Here is a 19242-nt window from a genome sequence, read left to right on the forward strand (position 1 = left end):
AAGCAAGTGTTAGCTATGATTAAGTTATGCTCTGTGCAGAATCTGCCAGGCGGCTTCCTCTTTTATTCATTACCCCCATTTCATATTCACCTACTACTTTTCCTTCTCTTCCTTCCTGTACTATCGAATTCCAGTCCCCCAGACAACTAACTTTTCGTCTCCCTTCACTATTTGAATAATTTCTTTTGTCCCATCATACATTTCTTCAATTTCTTCGTCATCTGTGGAGCTAGCTGGCATATAAACTTGTACAACTGTGGTAGGCACGGGCTTCGTGTCTGTCTTGGCTACAATAATGTGGTCACTATGCTGTTCATAGTGTCGTAGCTTACCCGCACTCCCATTTTTTGTATTCAATATTCGATCCACACCTGCACTACCCCTATTTGATTTTGTCTTTATAACCCTGTATTCATCTGACCAGAAGTCTTGTTCCTCCTACCACCGAACTTCACTAATTCCCACTATATCTAACTTTAATCTATCTATTTCCCTTTTAATTTTTTCTAACCTACCTGCTCAATTAAGGGAGCTGATATACCACGCTCCGTTTCGTAGAACGCCAGTTTCCTTTCTCTTGATAACGTCATCCTCGTCAGTAGTCCGCGCCTGGAGATCCGAATGGGGGACTATTTTACCTCCGGAATATTTTACTCAAGTGGACGCCATCATCATTTAACCATACAGTAAAGCTGCATGCCCTCGGGAAAAATTACGGCTGTAACTTCCCCTTGCTTTCAGCCGTTCGCAGTACCAGCACAGCAAGGCTGTTTTGGCTACTGTTACGAGGCCAGATCAGTGAATCATCCAGACTGTTGGCCATGCAACTGCTGAAAACACTGCTGCCCCTCTTCAGAAATCATACCCCTTCGTTGTGACTGCTGCTACGGTATGGCTGAGGCACGCAAGCCTCCCCACTAACGGCAAGTCTATGGATGATAGGGGTGGGGGTCTTCTGGTATGGCGTTGTATTCCCCTATCAACACGGTTGACAGGTGATGGACGGTCGTTGGTGAGTATGGACGGGTCACAATACGTCTCCCCATCGCATCTCTCAAGTGGTCGATATGATTTAAGTAGAAGGTACGGGCAGACCAGTAAATTCGCCGAATATTGTCTTATTCTAAGACGTCCTGCGCTTGTCCAGTACGATGCGGTCGCGCATTGTCATCCATAAAAGTGAAGTCAGAGCCGAATGCCACCATGAAGAGACGCACATGGGGAAGGAATTCAGCGTCACAGTAACGTTGATCGGTGGGTGTGCTGTGTTCAAAGACTTGGAAATCCTTATTGCCATGGAACGTTACACTTCCCCACACCGTAACGCCTGGGTCACCACAATCATGTTCAGCAAAGCTGAACGTACCCTCATACGGACAGGAGTAATTCACTCAGAAACATTGTCAAAGATGGTATGGTGGTCTAGGTGTTACGGTATTGGCGTGGGAGTACTAATCTCAAAATTTCTGAACATGGTACTTCCACCAGAAAACGTCAGATACTGTGCTAACACCAACATTAAGACAGAACAGAAAATTTGCTTCCTGAGCGGAAGGTGCTATTGTTTGTACAGACTTCGACTATTCAGAATGAGCTAACTTTACAAGCACAAAAAAATTCGAAAAGTTTGTATAAATGGCAAATACAACGACGCTGTCCGCTACTACACACTCACCGTACAGTGCTGCTCCCTCTCCTGGAAAAACCGCATGCCGTTGATTCAACGGTTATCAGTGGAGGCGACCAGAAGGTCGTGGATCAAGATCCCGTCATTGGTCCTCTGTACCGCAGGAATGGGGGATCATCACTTTCTGGTCATGTTTTAAAATCCTCTTCGGTATGATGAGTTTCTAAGATAGCCTTGACTCCGAGGTCTAGCGATCATCTAAGACTTTACTGGGACGTCATACAGAGGACATGGACGACGTCACTGCCCTTTTCTCTTCTTCATGATCATAATCCTTCATTTCGTATGTGACGTCCGACATCGAAGAAGGATAAGATACGGCGTTTTAGTAACATTTTATATAGATCCATTTTCTTCGGTTCAGTGATAAGGTGTTTCAAGTAGTCATCCTGAGTATCGTCCGGTTGAAACGGGAACAATGTTTGCTTTGGCATTTCGGCATCACGACTGTTGTGCAGGAATAATGGTGTAAGGTCAGTTGTGTCTTGCATCGTTGAGTTGTATTGTTGTTTACGAATGTCACGATGAATAGTGTTGCATCGCAGTCCCGCTACTTGACATCACCATACAGCGAAATATATCCTCCAGGTCCTGTTAAAGCGTTCTGTGAGGCTTGTAGACCGGAAGAGAGATCATCACTTCCTGCTTCAACATTAACTATTCTAGAAGGAATTTCGTAGAGCTTCAGCAATCGGCACGGTTGTGGCTGCAGGGTGGAAGGTGAAGTAGTCAGTACAATTATACATCGATTCCCATTTGTCGACTCTGGGAACTTCCCGAAGAGGTTGATTGTAATTCGGTGGATGACACTCCTGCAGGCGGGAATGTTACCAGATGTTCTGGATGTAATTGCAGCACATGCTTCCACCGCTGGCATTCGTTGCAGCTTCTCACATAGTTTTTAAGGGAATGGTACAACCTGGCCAGTGATATCTACGTCTCATTCTGTTTGGAATCTGCAAAAATTCCAGCTGAATAATCGTTGAAGCACCTCGGAGATACTGCAGGACAGCTGTCCGTAGATGAGCTGGGATGACGAGCAACTACTTCCTCTCCATTGGCTCATAATCCTTCTTATACAATACTCGGTTTATTAAGTGGATTACCAAGAACGAAGTGCTCGGATTAAAAATGGTGTAAGACAGGGATATAGTCTTTCACCGCTACTGTTCAGTATGTACTTCGAAGGAGCAATGATGGAAATTATAGAAAGGTTCAGGAGTGGAATTAATATTCGAGGTGGAAGGAAATGTGATACGAGTCACTGATGAATTTGCTATTCTGAGTGAAAGTGTAGAAGAATCACATGATCCGCTAAATGGAATGAACAGTGTGATGAATATAGAATACGGATTGAGAGTAAATCGAGGAAAGACGAAAGTAATTAGAAATAGCAGAAATGAGAACAGCGAGAAACATAAAATCAGAATTGATGATCACGAAGTAGACGAAGTTAGGGAATTCTCCTACCTAGGCAGTAAAATAACCAATGACGTAAGAAGCAAGAAGGACACCAAAAGTAGAGTAGCACTCGCAAAAAGGGCGTTCCTGGCCAATAAAGGTCTACTAGTATCAAACAAAGGCCTTAATTTGAGAAAGAAATTTCTGAGAATGTACGTTTGGAGCACAGAAACTATGGTAAAACCGGTTCAAAAATGGCTCCGAGCTCTATGGGACTTAACATCTGAGGTCATCAGCCCCCTAGAACTTAGAACTACTTAAACCTAACTAACCTAAGGACATCACACACATCCATGTCCGAGGCACAATTCGAACCTGCGACCGTAGCAGTCGCGCGGTTCCGGACTGAAGCGCCTAGAACCGCTCGGCCACAGCGGCCAGCGGTAAAACCGGGAAACACTGACAAGGAGAAGGGACAGGATGATAGGACATCTCTTAAGACCTCAGGGAACGACTTCCACGGTACTAGAGGGAGTTGGAATGGGTAAAGAGTGTAGAGGAAGACAGAGATTGGAATATGTCCAGCAAATAATTGAGGACATAGGTTGCAAGAGCAATGAAAAGGTTGGCACAGGAGAGAAATTCGTGGCGCGCCGCATTAAACCAGTCAGAAGGCTAGTGACTGAAAAGAAAGAGAGAGAGAGAGAGAGAGAGAGAGAGAGAGAGAGAGAGAGAGAGAGAGAGAGAAGTGTAGAACTCTCCATTGGTCCTTTCTCCCTTCTTCGAGGCTTCTATGGGTTTCAGCAGCGCTGGATCTACCACTTATTCAGCAGAAATATCATTTAATGCAGCAGTTGTTTGAAATTTCACCCACACTGTTGAGTTCCGCAACATATTTCTCTGATATGAAGTCGATGTCCTTATGCTTGCGTCAACTTCGTGCTCCACTGTGACGTAGTACTCACGAAGCCTCAGTGTTCATCTCGCCAGTCGAACACATGGATCCATCAGGCTAGTTAGCCAACCTAGGAAATGGTGATCCGTCATAACTGTGGATGATTCACTAAAAAAAAAACAGCAGGAAATTGTTAATGGGCCAAACAACTGCACGGACTTAGGAAGTACTTTGAAAACGTAAGTTATCACCTTTCCACTATCTCTCTGGATATTCACTAGAGTTACACCTACCCCATAACTGCTTCTGTTATTGTGCAATTCAGTCTTGGCATTCTCGTTGTATACATGTTAGCTCCTCCTTAAGGACAGGAAAAGATATTTCATTCACACAACTCGTTCGAGGAAACATGGCATCTTCCTGCAGAATTTCCTGCAAAAATCTTACTTGGTACAGAAGGATTTTATGAATCGCCAGTAGTACAAGCACATTCCCAGAAAACTTGTCTCACGAATATGGCGAGGAGTGGGAAACTTTGTAACCACTTTTATCTTTTCTATTTGGGGACGGAATCCAACGGCATGAACTAGGTTGAAACGGGACCAGTTATTCAGTCTCATTACATGACGAGGGCTTAACAATTTTATGGCCTCAAAGGCGTAAATAGTTACTCTCTTTTATTTCATATTATTCTGTGAACCTCTGGTGAAGGAATGCACATCACTGTATATCCTTATCATAAATCACAGTGTACACATCCTACACTTTTCCCTCTATATTGTTATGTATAATTAAATGTTGATTTGTCTTGTGTCGTCTGCTGGGTGATAGAGTATCAAAGATGAGTAGTGATGTGACTTCAGTCTAAGAGGCACCTATCTCTTTCTAGACTTCAGGGGTTGGTAGCAGCTCTCCTTCCTCTTCAGGCAAATCAGAGCGACCGCTGGGGATGGTAGCCATCTTTTGGTCACTTTTGCGGCAAATGATGAACATGGATCCAGTGATGGTATCCGCAGTACAAAGTTTCGTGGTCAAGAGGGATGAGGTGTTATACCATTTCTGTGTCTAATCCATTCTTTACTGGAGACTGACGTTTAAATTTTGTTACGACCAGCGTATGTAGTATTTTTTAGTGTTAATGTCAGCTATTAGGATTTTCGGTTTCAGGTGCAAGTCAGTCTTTTGATGCCTTAAGCACAATTGATCTTAGTACTTAATGTTCGCAGTTTTGATAAAGATCTGAGTTTTTGTTAGTAAATTTAGCGTCACCCGTTGTCTGAACTAACCATGTAGTCGTAATATCAATTCCTTAGATGATTCGCGGCATGTGTGCAACTATTTAGGGAAACAGTGTTATCTATGTGAAATATTTAAGAAATAACAGCGTTTGAATGAAGTTGCTACTTATTGGGCTTTTCTACAATTGGTCATTGTCTCCTATCTGTCAACGTGGGCAACCACAGAAGGAGATTTGACCGCCAGCATCATATTTTTAGTAAGAATAGGTAAATCTTGTGAAATCTTGCATTTAATTTAGGCCAAGAAAGATAAGTGCGGGTGAGTAAAGCATGGAACATGCGGATCGTTCTTGAGGAATTTCAGATGAGTTAAATGCGAGGGACGATTTGTAATAGTCCAAGAGCGTGTCGTTTCATCAAAATATAAGAGGTATTACTGATAAAGTTAGAGGACTGCTTATAGATGTTGACTCTGAAATTATTGGTATATCGGAGCACCACTTAAATAATTTGACAATACGGAGGCTTCCTTTACCAGGATACAGATAAGCTGTCTGTTTTTCAATGGTTCAAATGGCTCTGAGCACTATGGGACTCAGCTGCTGAGGTCATTAGTCCCCGATAACTTAGAACTAGTTAAACCTAACTAACCTAAGGACATCACAAACATCCATGCCCAAGGCAGGATTCGAACCTGCGACCGTAGCGGTCTTCCGGTTCCAGACTGTAGCGCCTTTAACCGCTCGGCCACTTCGGCCGGCTGCCTGTTTTTCAAGGAGTCCCTTGCGGGGTGGGGGAGTGGCCATATGCGTAAGAAATAGTGTTCCGTTTGAGGTCATAGACATATCACGGCACTGCACTGAACAGATATTCGAATGTTGTGAAGGCAGTTGAATTTAGTGAAACTTCTGACTATTGTTGTTTATAGGTCCCCTAACTCTGACTTCAGAGCATTTATGCTAAAGGTAGAGAGGGTTCTTGATTCACTTTACAGGAAGTACCGGAGTTTAGTTGTATGTGGTGACTTCAATATAAATTTTGTATATGATGGTGCAAGAATAAGGATGTTGGTAGATCTCCTAAATTCATATGATCTGATACATGCTGTGTTTTTTCCAACTAGGGTGCAGGGGGACAGTAGCACAGCCATAGACAATATGTTCATTCATTTATTCATTCTCCATTACTAGATGAGCAACCGGCCGGAGTGGCCGAGCGGTTCTAGGCGCTACAGTCTGGAACTCCGCGACCGCTACGGTCGTTGGTTCGAATCCTGCCTCGGCCATGGATTTGTATGATGACCTTAGGTTAGTTAGGTTTAAGTAGTTCTTAGTTCTAGGGGACTGATGATCTCAGAAGTTAAGTCCCATAGTGCTCAGAGCCATTTGAACCATTTAGATGAGCATTCTGTTAGTAAAAGGGTGAATGGCCTTTCAGACCATGATGCACAAATTATAAGACTAAAAGGATTTTGTACTCAACCTAATGTCACATATAATTACAAACTTTGTAGGAAAGTTAATCCAATGGCAACAGAGAGTTTTTAAACCTCGTCAAGGAACAAGAGCGGTAGGAAGTTTACAGTGACGATAACATAGATTTTGAGAGTTGCTTTCCATTAGGGCTTTCTGAGCGGGGTACTAGCGGTAAAAGGCAGCCTGGTTAGTTGAATAGTGGGATAAGGATATCGTGTAGAACAAAGCAGGAATTATATCAAAATGTTAGAAGTAGTCACATTCAAGCTACAGTAGCCCGTTACAAACAGTACTGTAAGGTGCTTAAAAATGTTGTTACGGATGCAATGAGTATGTGGTATGCAAATAGAATAGCTAATTCACGGGATAAGATTAAAACCATATGGTCAGTTGCGAAGGAAGTGTCTCGTCAGCAGCACAAGTTCGACGATGTAAAGTCACTTTGTAGTAAATATATTTCTATTACTGATAAATCTGATATATGTACAGTATTTAACAATCATTTTCTGAGCATTGCCGGTGAATTAAATAAAAATTTAGTTTCTAAAGAGAATCCTATAACTCTCTTGGCAAATGCCTTTCCGAGAGTGATGTCTGAAATACTCCTCTGTGATACCGACAGTGGAGAGATTGAGTCAATAATTAAATCACTGAAGACTAAGATATCTTATGCATGTGATGGAGTGCCTATTAGGATGTTAAAGTACTGTGCTGCACATGTTAGCCCTGTATTTAGCCATATTCGTAATTTTTCCTTTAGGAATGGTCAGTTTCGTGAACGATTAAAGAACTCAGTAGTATAACCGCTGCATAAGAAGGGAAAAAGGAACAATGTAGACAATTTTAGAGCTATTTCTGTGCTATCAGTTTTAGCTAAAGTTATTGAAAAGGCTGTTTATATAAGGATAATTGATCCCTTTATATCAAACGATTTGCTATAAGATGCACAGTTTGGTTCGAAAAGTCGTTTAACAACTGAAAATGCTACATTCCCTGTTCTCTGTGGCGTAATAGATGGGTTGAACAAAAGGTTTCGAACACTACACATGTTTTTTTGATTTACCTACGGCATTTGATTGTGTTGATCACAAAATATTGCTCCAGTAGTTGGACCACTGCAGAATACAGGGAGTAGCTCTCAATTGGTTCACCTCTTACTTCAGCAATACACAGCAAAAGGTCATTATTCACAGTGTTTAGAATGGCTATGATGTAGGTCTGAGTGGGGTAAGGTACAGAGAGGGGTGGCCCAGGGTTCAGTATTGGGACCACTACTGTTCCTTATTTATATAAATGATATGCCCTCTAGTATTACGGGTAACTCTAAAATATTTCTCTTTGCTGATGACATTGGCTTGGTACTAACGGATTTTGTGCGTAAAGTTGGCTCGGTTTCCAATAGTGCGGTTAATGACTTAAGTTCATAGCTTGTAGAAAATAAACTAACGCTAAATCACAGTAAGTCTCAGTTTTTGTAATTTCTAACACACATTTCAACAAAACTTCTCGTTTATGTTTCACAGAATGGGCATATGATTAGTGAAACTTAACAGTTAAAATTTCTAGGTGTTTAGATAGACAGTAAATTATCGTGGAAAGTCCACGTTCAGGATCTTGATCAAAGTCTTAATGCTGCCATTGTTATTATTCTGACGGTATCTGAAGTGAGTGATGGTTCGATACGAAAATTAGTCTACTTTGCTTACTTTCATTCGCTTAAATCATATGGGATTACATTTTGGGGTAACTCTTCCCATTCTAAAACAATATTTTTGGCTCAAAAACGGGCGGTTCGGACAATAAGTGGTGTAAGTTCACGAACCTCTTGTCAACCCTTGTTCACGAGTCTGGGTATTTTAACACTGGCCTCTCGTTGCATATATTCCTTACCGTCATTTCTTGTTAACAATATTAGCTCATTCCCAAGAATAAGGAGCTTTCACTCAATTAATACTCGGCAGAAATCAAACCTGCATTTGGGTAGGACTTACTAAACTCTTGTGCGGAAAGATATGCAGTGTACTGCTGCATCCATTTTCAATAAGCTACCACTACGTTTCAAAATTGTTAACAGTAATCCACGCGCGTTAGAATGGACAATGAAGAGTTTCCTCATGGGTCACTCCTTGTATTCTGTCGAGGAGTTCCTTTGAAAATTAAGCTGATTCTTGTTGTATTGTTGATTGCGTTTACTTAAAATTATGACCTGACTTTTTTGAGGTTCATAAACATTTTATTTTTATCTGTCAAAACTTTTATGTTGTTATTTCATGTACTGACACGTTCGATGACTTTGGAGATTAGCTCCTTATTTTGGTCCTACGGAACTTGACATATAAATAAGACAAATAAAATAAAAAGGCACGTGATGTTGATTAAAATTATTGCCATTTATTAAAGTGGCGATGGCCGCACGTAAGTGCAAGTCGTTACACGGTCTTGTTGAAATTCAGACTAGAAATGAACGTGTGCGCGTGTGAAGCAGTCAATAGGATATATCACCGTGTAACGTGTCTGTGCTACTGTTAACGTAAACTTCGCGTTTACGCGAACAGAAGATTGTTTCCCCACCACAATAAATTTCATTCTCAATATCATGACATGGCCATTCTCGTGAGCTGACGGGGGATTAGATATTCGTGCTTGAATTTCACACCGCAATCCCAGTAAAGCAACATAGATACCACCGATATCCAAGTGCATATCGTATTTAAGAGACCATAAGATTAGGACGTTTGCGCCATTAGCGCACCATGGATATTGTTGACGCTTACATTTCCTTACTTCGCGGGTTTGATACTGCCCGACACGAATTCCTTTCATCTCAGAGTAGCACTTGCGACCTACGACCTCAACTATTTGCTGGACGTATTTCAACCTCTGTCTTCCTCTACACTCTTTACCCTATACAGCTCCCTCTAGTATCATGGAAGTCATTCCCTGATGTCTTAACAAATATCCTATCATCGCGTTCCTTCTCCTTGTCAGTGTTTCCCACTTATTCCTTTCCTCTCCGACTCTGCGCAGAACCTCCTCATTCCTTCCCGTATCAATCCACTTAATTTTCGACATTCGTCTGTAACACGGCATCTCAAATGCTTCACTACCATATATTCTCAGAAATTTCTTCCTCAAATTACGGCCTATGTTTGAAAATGGTAGATTTATCTTAACCGGAATTCTCCTTTTCCTAGTGCTAGCCTGCATTTGATGTCCACCTTGCTCGATCCGTCATTATTTATTTTGCTGCCTATGTAGTAGAATTCCTTAACTTCATCTACTTCGTGAGCATCAATCCCGAGGTTAAGTTTCTCGCTGTTGTCATATCTACTACTTCTCATTACTTTCATTTTTCTTCAGTTTACACTCAATCCATATTCTGTTGTCATTAGACTGTTCATTCCATTCAGCATGTATGTAGTTCCTGTTCACTTTCATGTCTACGGAATTTGTAATAAAAATTTTGCTCTAACAGGGAAACCTGTGGTTTAAAACGCTAGATTCCTCCTTTCCGTTATGGGTTGTACTAATATAAATTTTATCTGATAAATAATTAATTGTTTCGCGCTATCCAATTATTTTATTTTTCCCGTCGCAGAATCGACGAAGGTAGCGATGAAAGAGCAGGGATCTTACTACAACCTGTCCATGATCTGCAAGGAAGTTAAGTTACGCAAACCAAGCTTACCTGATTTAACAGAAAGGCAAAATTAGAAGAAAGTAAGATTTTTAATTCTTCTGTAAGGTGCAGGCACTTCTTCAGATTTCAGAAGAGGATTGCAGTCTGAACAAGATATAGACGGTTTTCAGGCAGGTTAGTTCTTCCAACGTCCTTAAAAAGCCATTTGATCCACACAGCATCCATTTAAGGTGCAGAAACAGGTAGGAAGGTAGTCCTACACACACAGTGTACCAGACCGCGAGTGCAGTGAGCACTACACAGGGGTGAGTAATCCGTTCTTGTAGTTTTCAGAATGGCATTCAGCTCTCCATCCTGGGGCTTGTGAATTCAGTAGCTTGGCGAGGGCTACGGGAGCCTGTCAGAGTCGATGGTGGCTGCACCGAGACAGATGGGGTGCATGAGAAATTTTCATTGTTCTAATAAGCTACATCAGTACCAACGGCTCGCCTTTATGTGACGTTGCCCCACGGCGTCCATGTACCACAGTTATGGTCAGGCATCTCTCTCTGGCACACATGACGTCCGCTGACCTGGAGGGCCTTGTCCAGGCGGCAGCGTGGCGGCACGACAGTCTGAGATGGCAGCCGGCGGTCTAGGCCCTCGCGTCCCAGATAGTACTGGTAAGTGAAGCGTGCAGCACAGGGCGGCTGCAGCCAGTGCGTTATATCTCCCCAAACTCAGGACCTCAGCCTACAATAAGTTAAGAGGGTTGAAGACAACAACGGCTATCCAACGGATGGTGGAGCGTCTGCTGGTTACGGTAGATGATTTCATTCCCCTGAAGTGGCTCGAAAGGCGGGTATAAACGACGGCCAAGTGACTGTTTGGCTGACTGGTTACGAAGGGTGGACCACTGGTTGGCGTAATGCTGCGTTGATGGGTCATTTTGAGAATCTCGCCACACGTAGACATAGCATGTGCAGCATTCTGCAAGTCGTCAGCTCTATGCCTTCAGAAAGTTAATTGAACCACTTCGTTCTAAATTTCGCTGCCGTCACAGTGACACACAACAGTTAAAAGGGGGGCAGAACGTTACTGTACGGCATTGTCCCCTTACCTAATCTGCAGTTATCGTGAATCTCTTGCCCGGCAAAACTCCCAACCCGCAGGAAAAAAAAAGTGGCAGTATATACGAAGGGTAAAAGGATGGATCAGCAAAATTAGAGACCAATATCCCTAACTTGGGTTTGCTGCAGAATCCTTGAATATATTCTCAGTTCTAATATAACTTTTCCGCCCTATTCTGCTGCTGTGCGGTGTGAGATCCGCATCAAGTGGGACTGACCGATGACATCGAAAAAGTTCAAAGAAGGGCGGCTCGTTTTGTTTTATTGCGAAATAGGGGAGATAGTGCCACAGACATGATACGTGAATTGCAGTGGCAATCATTAAAACAAACGCGTTTTTCGTTGCGATGTGACCTCTTCATTAAATTTCAAATCTTCAGTTTTCTCCTCCGATTGCGAAAACATACTGTTGGCACCCACCTACATAGGGTGAAATGATCATCACGATAAAATAAGAGAAATCAGGGCCCTCACAGAAAAATTTAAGTGCTCGTTCGAGAGTGGAACGCTAGAGAGACAGCTCGAGGGTGGTACATTGAATCCTCTGCCAGGAACTTAATTGTGAATAACAGAGTAATCAGGTAGATGTACAATAAACTTCCTTGACACTGAGAAGCTTATGTCCTCGATTCAACATGGTTTTAGAAACCATCGCTCTTGTGAAACTCAGCTTGCCCTTTTCTCACGTGACATACTGAGAACTATGGATGAAGGGCAACAGGCAGATTCCATATTTCTAGATTTCCAGAAAGCATTAGACACAGTGCCACATTACAGTCTGTATCGAAGGTACGAACATATGGAATAAGTTAGCAGTTCTGTGAGTGGTTCGAAGATTCCTTGAATAATAGAGCCTAGCAAGCTGTCCTCGACGGCAAGTGTTCATCAGAGACAGGGGTACATCCAGGAGCGTCACAGGGAAGTGTGATAAAACCGATGTTGTTCTCTACATACAAAAAGATTTGGCAGACAGATTGGGTAGCAATCTGCGGGTTTTTGCTGACGATGCTGTGGTGTACGGTAAGATGTCGAATTTGGGCGACTGCAGGAAGATACAAGACGACTTAGACAAAGTTTCCAGTTGGTGTGATGAATGGATGTATGTAAGATGAGGATGAGTAGGAAGAACAAACCTGTAATGTTCAGATACAGTATTACTAGTGTCCATTTGGGCACATTCAAGTCGTTTAAATATCTGAACGCAACGTTGCAAAGCTATATGAAATGGAACAACCATTCGAGGATTGTGGTGAGAAATGCGAATGGTTGACATCTGTTTACTGGGAGAATTTTAGGAAAAACTGGTTTACCTGTAAAGGTGACGTCATATAGGACGCTGGTGCGACTTATTCTTGACTGCTACTCGAGTGGTTGGGATCCGCACCAGGTCGGATCGAACTGAAGAAAGACATCGAAGCGATTCAGATCAGAGCAAAAAAAAAAAAAAAAAAAAAAAAAAAAAAAAAAAAAAAAAAAAAAAAAAAAATGAAATGTGTGCGAATTCCTAAGGGACCAAAATGCTTAGGTCATCGGCCCCTACACACATACACGCACACACACATGCCCGAAGGAGGATTCGAACCTTTAGCGGGAGGTGCCGCGCAGTCCGTGACATGACGCCTCAAACCTCGGGGCCACTCCGCGCGACCATATGCGAGCTCCTAGATTTATTACTAGAAGGTTAGAGCAGCACAGCACGTAAGGTATGCCCAGGTGCTTCGGCAACTCAAACGGGAATCCCTCGAGGGAAGGTGAAATTCTTTTCGAGAAACACCATTGAGGAAATGTGAAGAGAATCTGGATTTGAAGCTCTCTGCCAAACAATTCTACTGCCGCCGACTTACATTTCACGTAAGGATCAGGAAGATTAGATACGAGAAATTGGGCTCATACGGAGGCCTACAACATCGTTTTTCCCTCACTGTATCTGCGAGTGGAACAGGGAAGGAAAGGACTAGTAGTGGTAAAGGGAATCCTTCGCCACGCACCATACGTTTGCTTGCGGAGTATCGATGTAGATGTAGATGTAGATGCACGTTGTCCTAGAAGCATGACCTATGAACTTACACGAGCCATCAGTTTATGTGAAAGCTATCTTTTTCCAGACGATGTTGTCCTTGAGAAATGATTTGCTTCTTTATGTGTCGTGCAGCAGGAATTATTGCAACTACTTTTCTAGCATTGATACTTCTTAGCTTGTGCTCTCTGGTTTCTTCTGCCAGAACGAGCTTTCGGTTTTGTAGGTTGTGGTGTCCGTGAAGGAATGGATATTTAAGAAATAGCATACGTAGTACAGTGGATGGTCTCCTGGACGAGGAAGTGCGAACGCGGAGTGCGCACCCAGGCTGTCCGTGCATTGTTGATATCGGCAGTGAGTCCATGGTTGTGCTGGAAGGGGTGATGCGTGTTGTCTCGTGCCAGACCTGCCCTGTGGTCTCTGTTCTGTAATATGGTGCTGGGCAGAGCTTCATAAGAAAGCCCATACTGGAACGACTACACGCAGAATACTGGACTGTAATATTGTGCCATACATCTTGTATTGGCTTGAAGTTTTGTGGTCGTTGTCCATTAAATGGTGATTACTGCCCCCCCCTCCCCCCTGTAGTTCTGTCTCTCTCTCGACTTACGTTCTGTACTGTACTGTCGATAAGCGACAGTATTATTATTGGCAGAATACCTGCAAGCATAGTAAGTCTCACTTATATGCAGCCGCAGATCTGCGAGAGCAATTTGCGTATTGGTATTTTGGTTCACCTGTGTTATTCGTTGAAGGAATGGTTTTTTAAATTATTTCTCGTGTCCTATGCAAGTTACTATAAGACTACGTATTTCAGGCACAGCTGGTTTTGTAAGTGGATTGCTCTCTGCTTAATGGAGCATATCGAGTCGTTGCTGGCGAATTATACTAATGTATTGACCCAACAAATGTGGCTTGCATTAGCTCGTAATAAAGTCATACTACAATTTTTGCACAATTCATTGTGGGTCTCGGCATTGCTGTCGCATCTCAAATGTAAGGAAATACAATATGCTTGCTTTAGTGTAAAGGAAACTCACTAGTTAAACTATTGTGCCATTTAAACTGTTTACCGTTTGGGGAGGGGGGGGGGGGGGACAGGAAAGGGAAGGAACTATCATCATCTGCATCGGGACTTTATGCGGAATCAGCGGTGATGAGTAAAAATGTGTTCCCGGCTTCGAGTACCCGCCCCGCCCTCCACCTTGAATTTACATAATCAAAATTTCTTCTCCGGTCATAAATTTCGAGTTCCATTTATCATGTATTTTCATTACTGTTGAAAGCCTCACATTGTCAATTGATCATGTACATTGTTTTGTGTGAAAGTTAAGCTACATTAGAATGTAAGACTGCATCTTTAATAGTTTTAATGAGTTATATTTAATGTCATGTGTGATTACACACTAATTTACATAAGAATGCTTTCTTGTCACGTCATACATTTTATTTTCATTTATTGAGCATTTTCAGAGCTGCTTGAAACCTCAATTTGCTCAGTTGATCATGTATGTTGTTTAGTGTGTCAGTTAAATTGCCTTATAATATAAGATTGCTTTTTAAAATGTATCAGTATGGTATACTTGATGTCATGTGTGGTTACGTACTAACTTGGCCTGTGGATATGGCTAGAAATTATTGTTTCCAAAAGATAGTTAGTTTTTACTGGGTTCTGCTGAAAACTGTTTTCCAACTCGCTCCCTGCCATTTCAGTGGTAGCAAAGTGTGGTGATGTTAAGTTGGCAGTGTGCTCTCGTTCAGTGTCGTAACACATGATTTCAATGTGTGTACTGCATATTTTTTCAAAGTTTCAGGTAAGCTAATGCTCCTTGTGCCACGGGACAGGAGGGCGCAGTGGCCTTTTCGTGTTTAACGAAGGGACAATTACAACACGAGCTTTCCGTACATCGGGTGAAGCCGAGAGCAGCGTCTCTGAATTGAATCACTGTTTTGCAGGGAGCACATTGTGCTCATGTGGGAGCGATCTAGTTTCTTGTAAAACAATAAACTGGTACCCTAGATCGCAGGAATTCTTTTTATTCCATGACTAACGGTTTCGGAGAAACTAAAGCCACCATCATCGGATCTTAGGACACATACAGGTTACGACATCAAGGCAAACAATGGTGATATTAATAGTTGCCTACAACACGCAGTTTTTACAAAATTGTCGTCCAATTGAGATGACATTATAAATGTTAAGTTTCTCCATCACCTACAAGCGCAAGCTAGCAAGTTGAAGAGTTGAGTAACAAAGTTATTCGTTCGCCGCTAGACAGTAATATGCTAAATTTGCAAGAAGGCTCGGAAGGGGGTGATGGTTCAATGATTGCTCAGGGTAAGCGTGAACAAGAATCTGAAGTCATGGGGAAGAGGTTGCATAGGGTCATCGACGTTGCTTAAGAAGTCGTCGAATCCACTGTTGTCCATAGCGCTGAATGTGTCAAGTCTGGAATGAAAAGTAAAACAACTGGTGCCGCGTCTTTCGCATTTGATTTATATACACAAGTTTCGGTATTCCATTACACCATCTTCAGGGTCATTGATCAAAGTACATCCGAGGGATCGAATCCTGTTTGCAGTCGCAAACTGGTGTCCATAGCTCTCTGGTTTGTATGACACTATCCTTCCGTTCATCAGCCGACGAACAGCGTGTTGATGATCGAAGCCACAGTGCCACGTGAACGAGAGGTTCACTAGACTACTTTAGATTATGTTACGCTGGGACATATAATGTTTGTTCTTTCTACTGTATTACAGTAGGAAAATGAGAAACAAAGGCTGAGAATCAAAATATCCACGGGTGTAATGCCGGTCTATAGTGTCCAACGGGCACAATATTTCGGCGATCATACATGTCGCCATCATCAGGTGAACTGACGGACTGAGCTCCGGTGAACGTGCCAGTACGGAGATCCGTACGCTATGGCTGCTCAGGGGGAACTGGGTTCGGTCGCGGCGGCGGCCGATTTAAATACCCTCCGCCCGCGGCGCACTCCCTCTGCCGTCCGCGCCCCGCGCCACGGTCGCGCGGTGGAACAGATTGCGACGGCGTCTGAGATGATGTCGGTGTGATGGCTCTGTCCGCCGTGGTCGTCACAACTATACGTTTGCTCGATTTACTCTTGATTAACCCAATCGCTGGTTCCCAAGCCTTGCTAAGATTATAGCCACAGTCACGATTTATGAGGTCGTCATTGGTGCGAATTTCGATGGCCTCTCTAACTACGCTGTCCCAGTACCTCGACGTCTGTACCAGAATCCTCGTGCGTTCATACTCCATAGCGTGATTTTCCGACAAACAATGTTCAGCGACCGCCGACTTGCTCGGATACATCAGTCGAGTGTGCCTCTGGCGTTCACGGCATCGATCCTCGACGGTACGCATCGTCTGACCAATATACGACTTGCCACATTGACACGGAATCTGGTACACGGCGGCCTTCCTCAAACCGAGGTCATCTTTGGCGCTCCCCACCAGCGCACGAGTTTTATTCGGAGGACAAAACACAGTTCCGACCCGGTGTTTCAACAAAATGCGGGCGATTTTCCCCGAGAGTACGCCTGTACGTGGAATAAACGCAGTGCCTACCTCCTCCCTCGTGATTTCATCCAACTCCACAGGTTGTGCTGTAGTGGTTGTGCGGAGAGCACGTTGAATCTGCCACTCTGAGTACCCATTTTTTCGAAATACAGTTCTCAGATGTTCCAATTCCTGGAGTAGACTCTCTGCGTCAGAGATAGTGCGCGCCCTATGTACTAGAGTTTTAAGTACCTCATTCCTCTGTGAAGGGTGGTTGCAGCTGTCTGCGTGCAAATACAGATCAGTGTGCGTTGTCTTCCGATACACCCCATGACCTAGAGTGCCGTCAGCCCTTCTCTTGACCAAGACGTGAAGGAAAGGTAATTTACCTTCCGTTTCGGTCTCCATAGTGAATTTGATGTTGAGGTGTATGGAGCTTAGATGTGTAAGAAAGTCAAGAAGTTTATCCATACCATGTGGCCAGATGACGAACGTGTCGTCCACGTATCGGGAAAAGCAAGTAGGTTTCCATTTGGATGACGACAGGGCTTCCTCCTCGAAGTTCTCCATGTACAAATTCGCTACCACCGGTGAGAGTGGGCTATCCATGGCGACTCCCTCCGTTTGTTCGTAGTATTCTCCATTAAAAAGACATCACTAAAAAGTTAAGTGGTCTTCTCGTCAAACTTCTGACTAATCAATTCTAGTGACTCTAGTGACATCTCAGACGCCGTCGCAATCTGTTCCGCCGCGCGACCGAGGCGTGGGGGGCGGACGGCGGAGGGAGTGCGCCGCGGGCGAAGGGTATTTAAATCTGCCGCCGCCGCGACCGAACCCAGTTCCCCCTGAGCAGCCATAGCGTACGGATCTCCGTACCGGCACGTTCACAGGAGCTCAGTCCGTCAGTTCACCTGATGATGGCGACATGTATGATCGCCGAAATATTGTGCCCGTTGGACACTGTAGACCGGCAGTACACCCGTAGATATTTTGATTATCAAATACGCCGGTAGAAACTCAAGAATCACATCAAAGGCTGAGAATATTTCTAAAATCATACCTGCTTGTCAAGCATTTCCACCACATACTTAAAATACATAAAAGAAGAACATTCAGCTCAAGAGTGGAAATTGCGGAAAAGGTCGATATCGTGTTGATGTATGGCTATTGTGATCAAAATGCCCAACGGGCGTGTGCTATGTATGCTGCTCGGTATCCTGGACGACATCATCCAAATGTCCGGACCGTTACACAGCAGCACGATCATGATGCAGACCAATGCCGGACAACGGGACGGAGTCTGGGTCGGGCCAGCCGCCACGTGCACTATATGTCTCCTTGCAGGGCCTGGTGCCAAAGCGCCGCTGATCTTCGATCTGGTCCTGCCACAGATCAACGGTTCATCTCCCACGCATGACAGTCTGCACCGGTATGTGCAGTCGATGTGTGCAGGGCCTGACTTACTGTCTGCGGCCGTTCCGCAGCAGAACAGAGTCGCAGAAGAAGAGGGAACGTGTCGCTAATGTCAGGGCCATGGCCTGTTGACAGGCCAACGACCGCTTCCTGACCTGACGCCAGTAGCACAGAACCCCAATGCGTGCACGACTCTGGCCGCCTGCAAGCACCCATCCGTGGACCGACGCAGTCAGGATCGCCAAAGTGGGGATTGTTGACCTTGCAGTATTAATGTTGTAATGTACATCTGTAGTTCAATAAAACATGTCTCTCTGTCAACAGCATATCTCAGGGCCCCCAGAACGCATCACGCCGTGCATTCACATCTGTCGCTCTTCAGTGGTGTCAGCAGAGGGACCTTCTAGTCCGTCACCATGCCACTTGGTGACAGACAACGCTTACAGTCTCCATTAATGAACAAGAAAGATGACTGAATTACTGCAGGTGTACAGTTTTATCGACTCGTGCTAGGGCGGGTGCAGTCTCCTTGTTTTGTTTCCGTTTGAGTGCGAGATCATGGCAAATCAGTAGTTTTTGCCTGGCGCTGATGTAGTAGTTGTGGTAAATGGAAATGAGCGTATGGCGTCGTTGGCCGGGAGGCCCCTATTCGAGGAAGTTCGGCTGCCAAGTGCAAGGCTTATTTCATTCGACGCCACATTGAGCGACTTGCACGCCGGTGATGAGGATGAAATGATGGAGAGGACAACACAACACCCAGTCCCCGAGCGGAGAAAATCTCCAACCCGGCCGGGAATCGAACCTGGGCCCGCTTGCATGGGAGGCAAGGGCGTTACCACCCAGA

The sequence above is a fragment of the Schistocerca piceifrons genome, chromosome 1 (assembly GCF_021461385.2).
Source record: "Schistocerca piceifrons isolate TAMUIC-IGC-003096 chromosome 1, iqSchPice1.1, whole genome shotgun sequence".
Lineage (NCBI taxonomy): Eukaryota > Metazoa > Arthropoda > Insecta > Orthoptera > Acrididae > Schistocerca > Schistocerca piceifrons.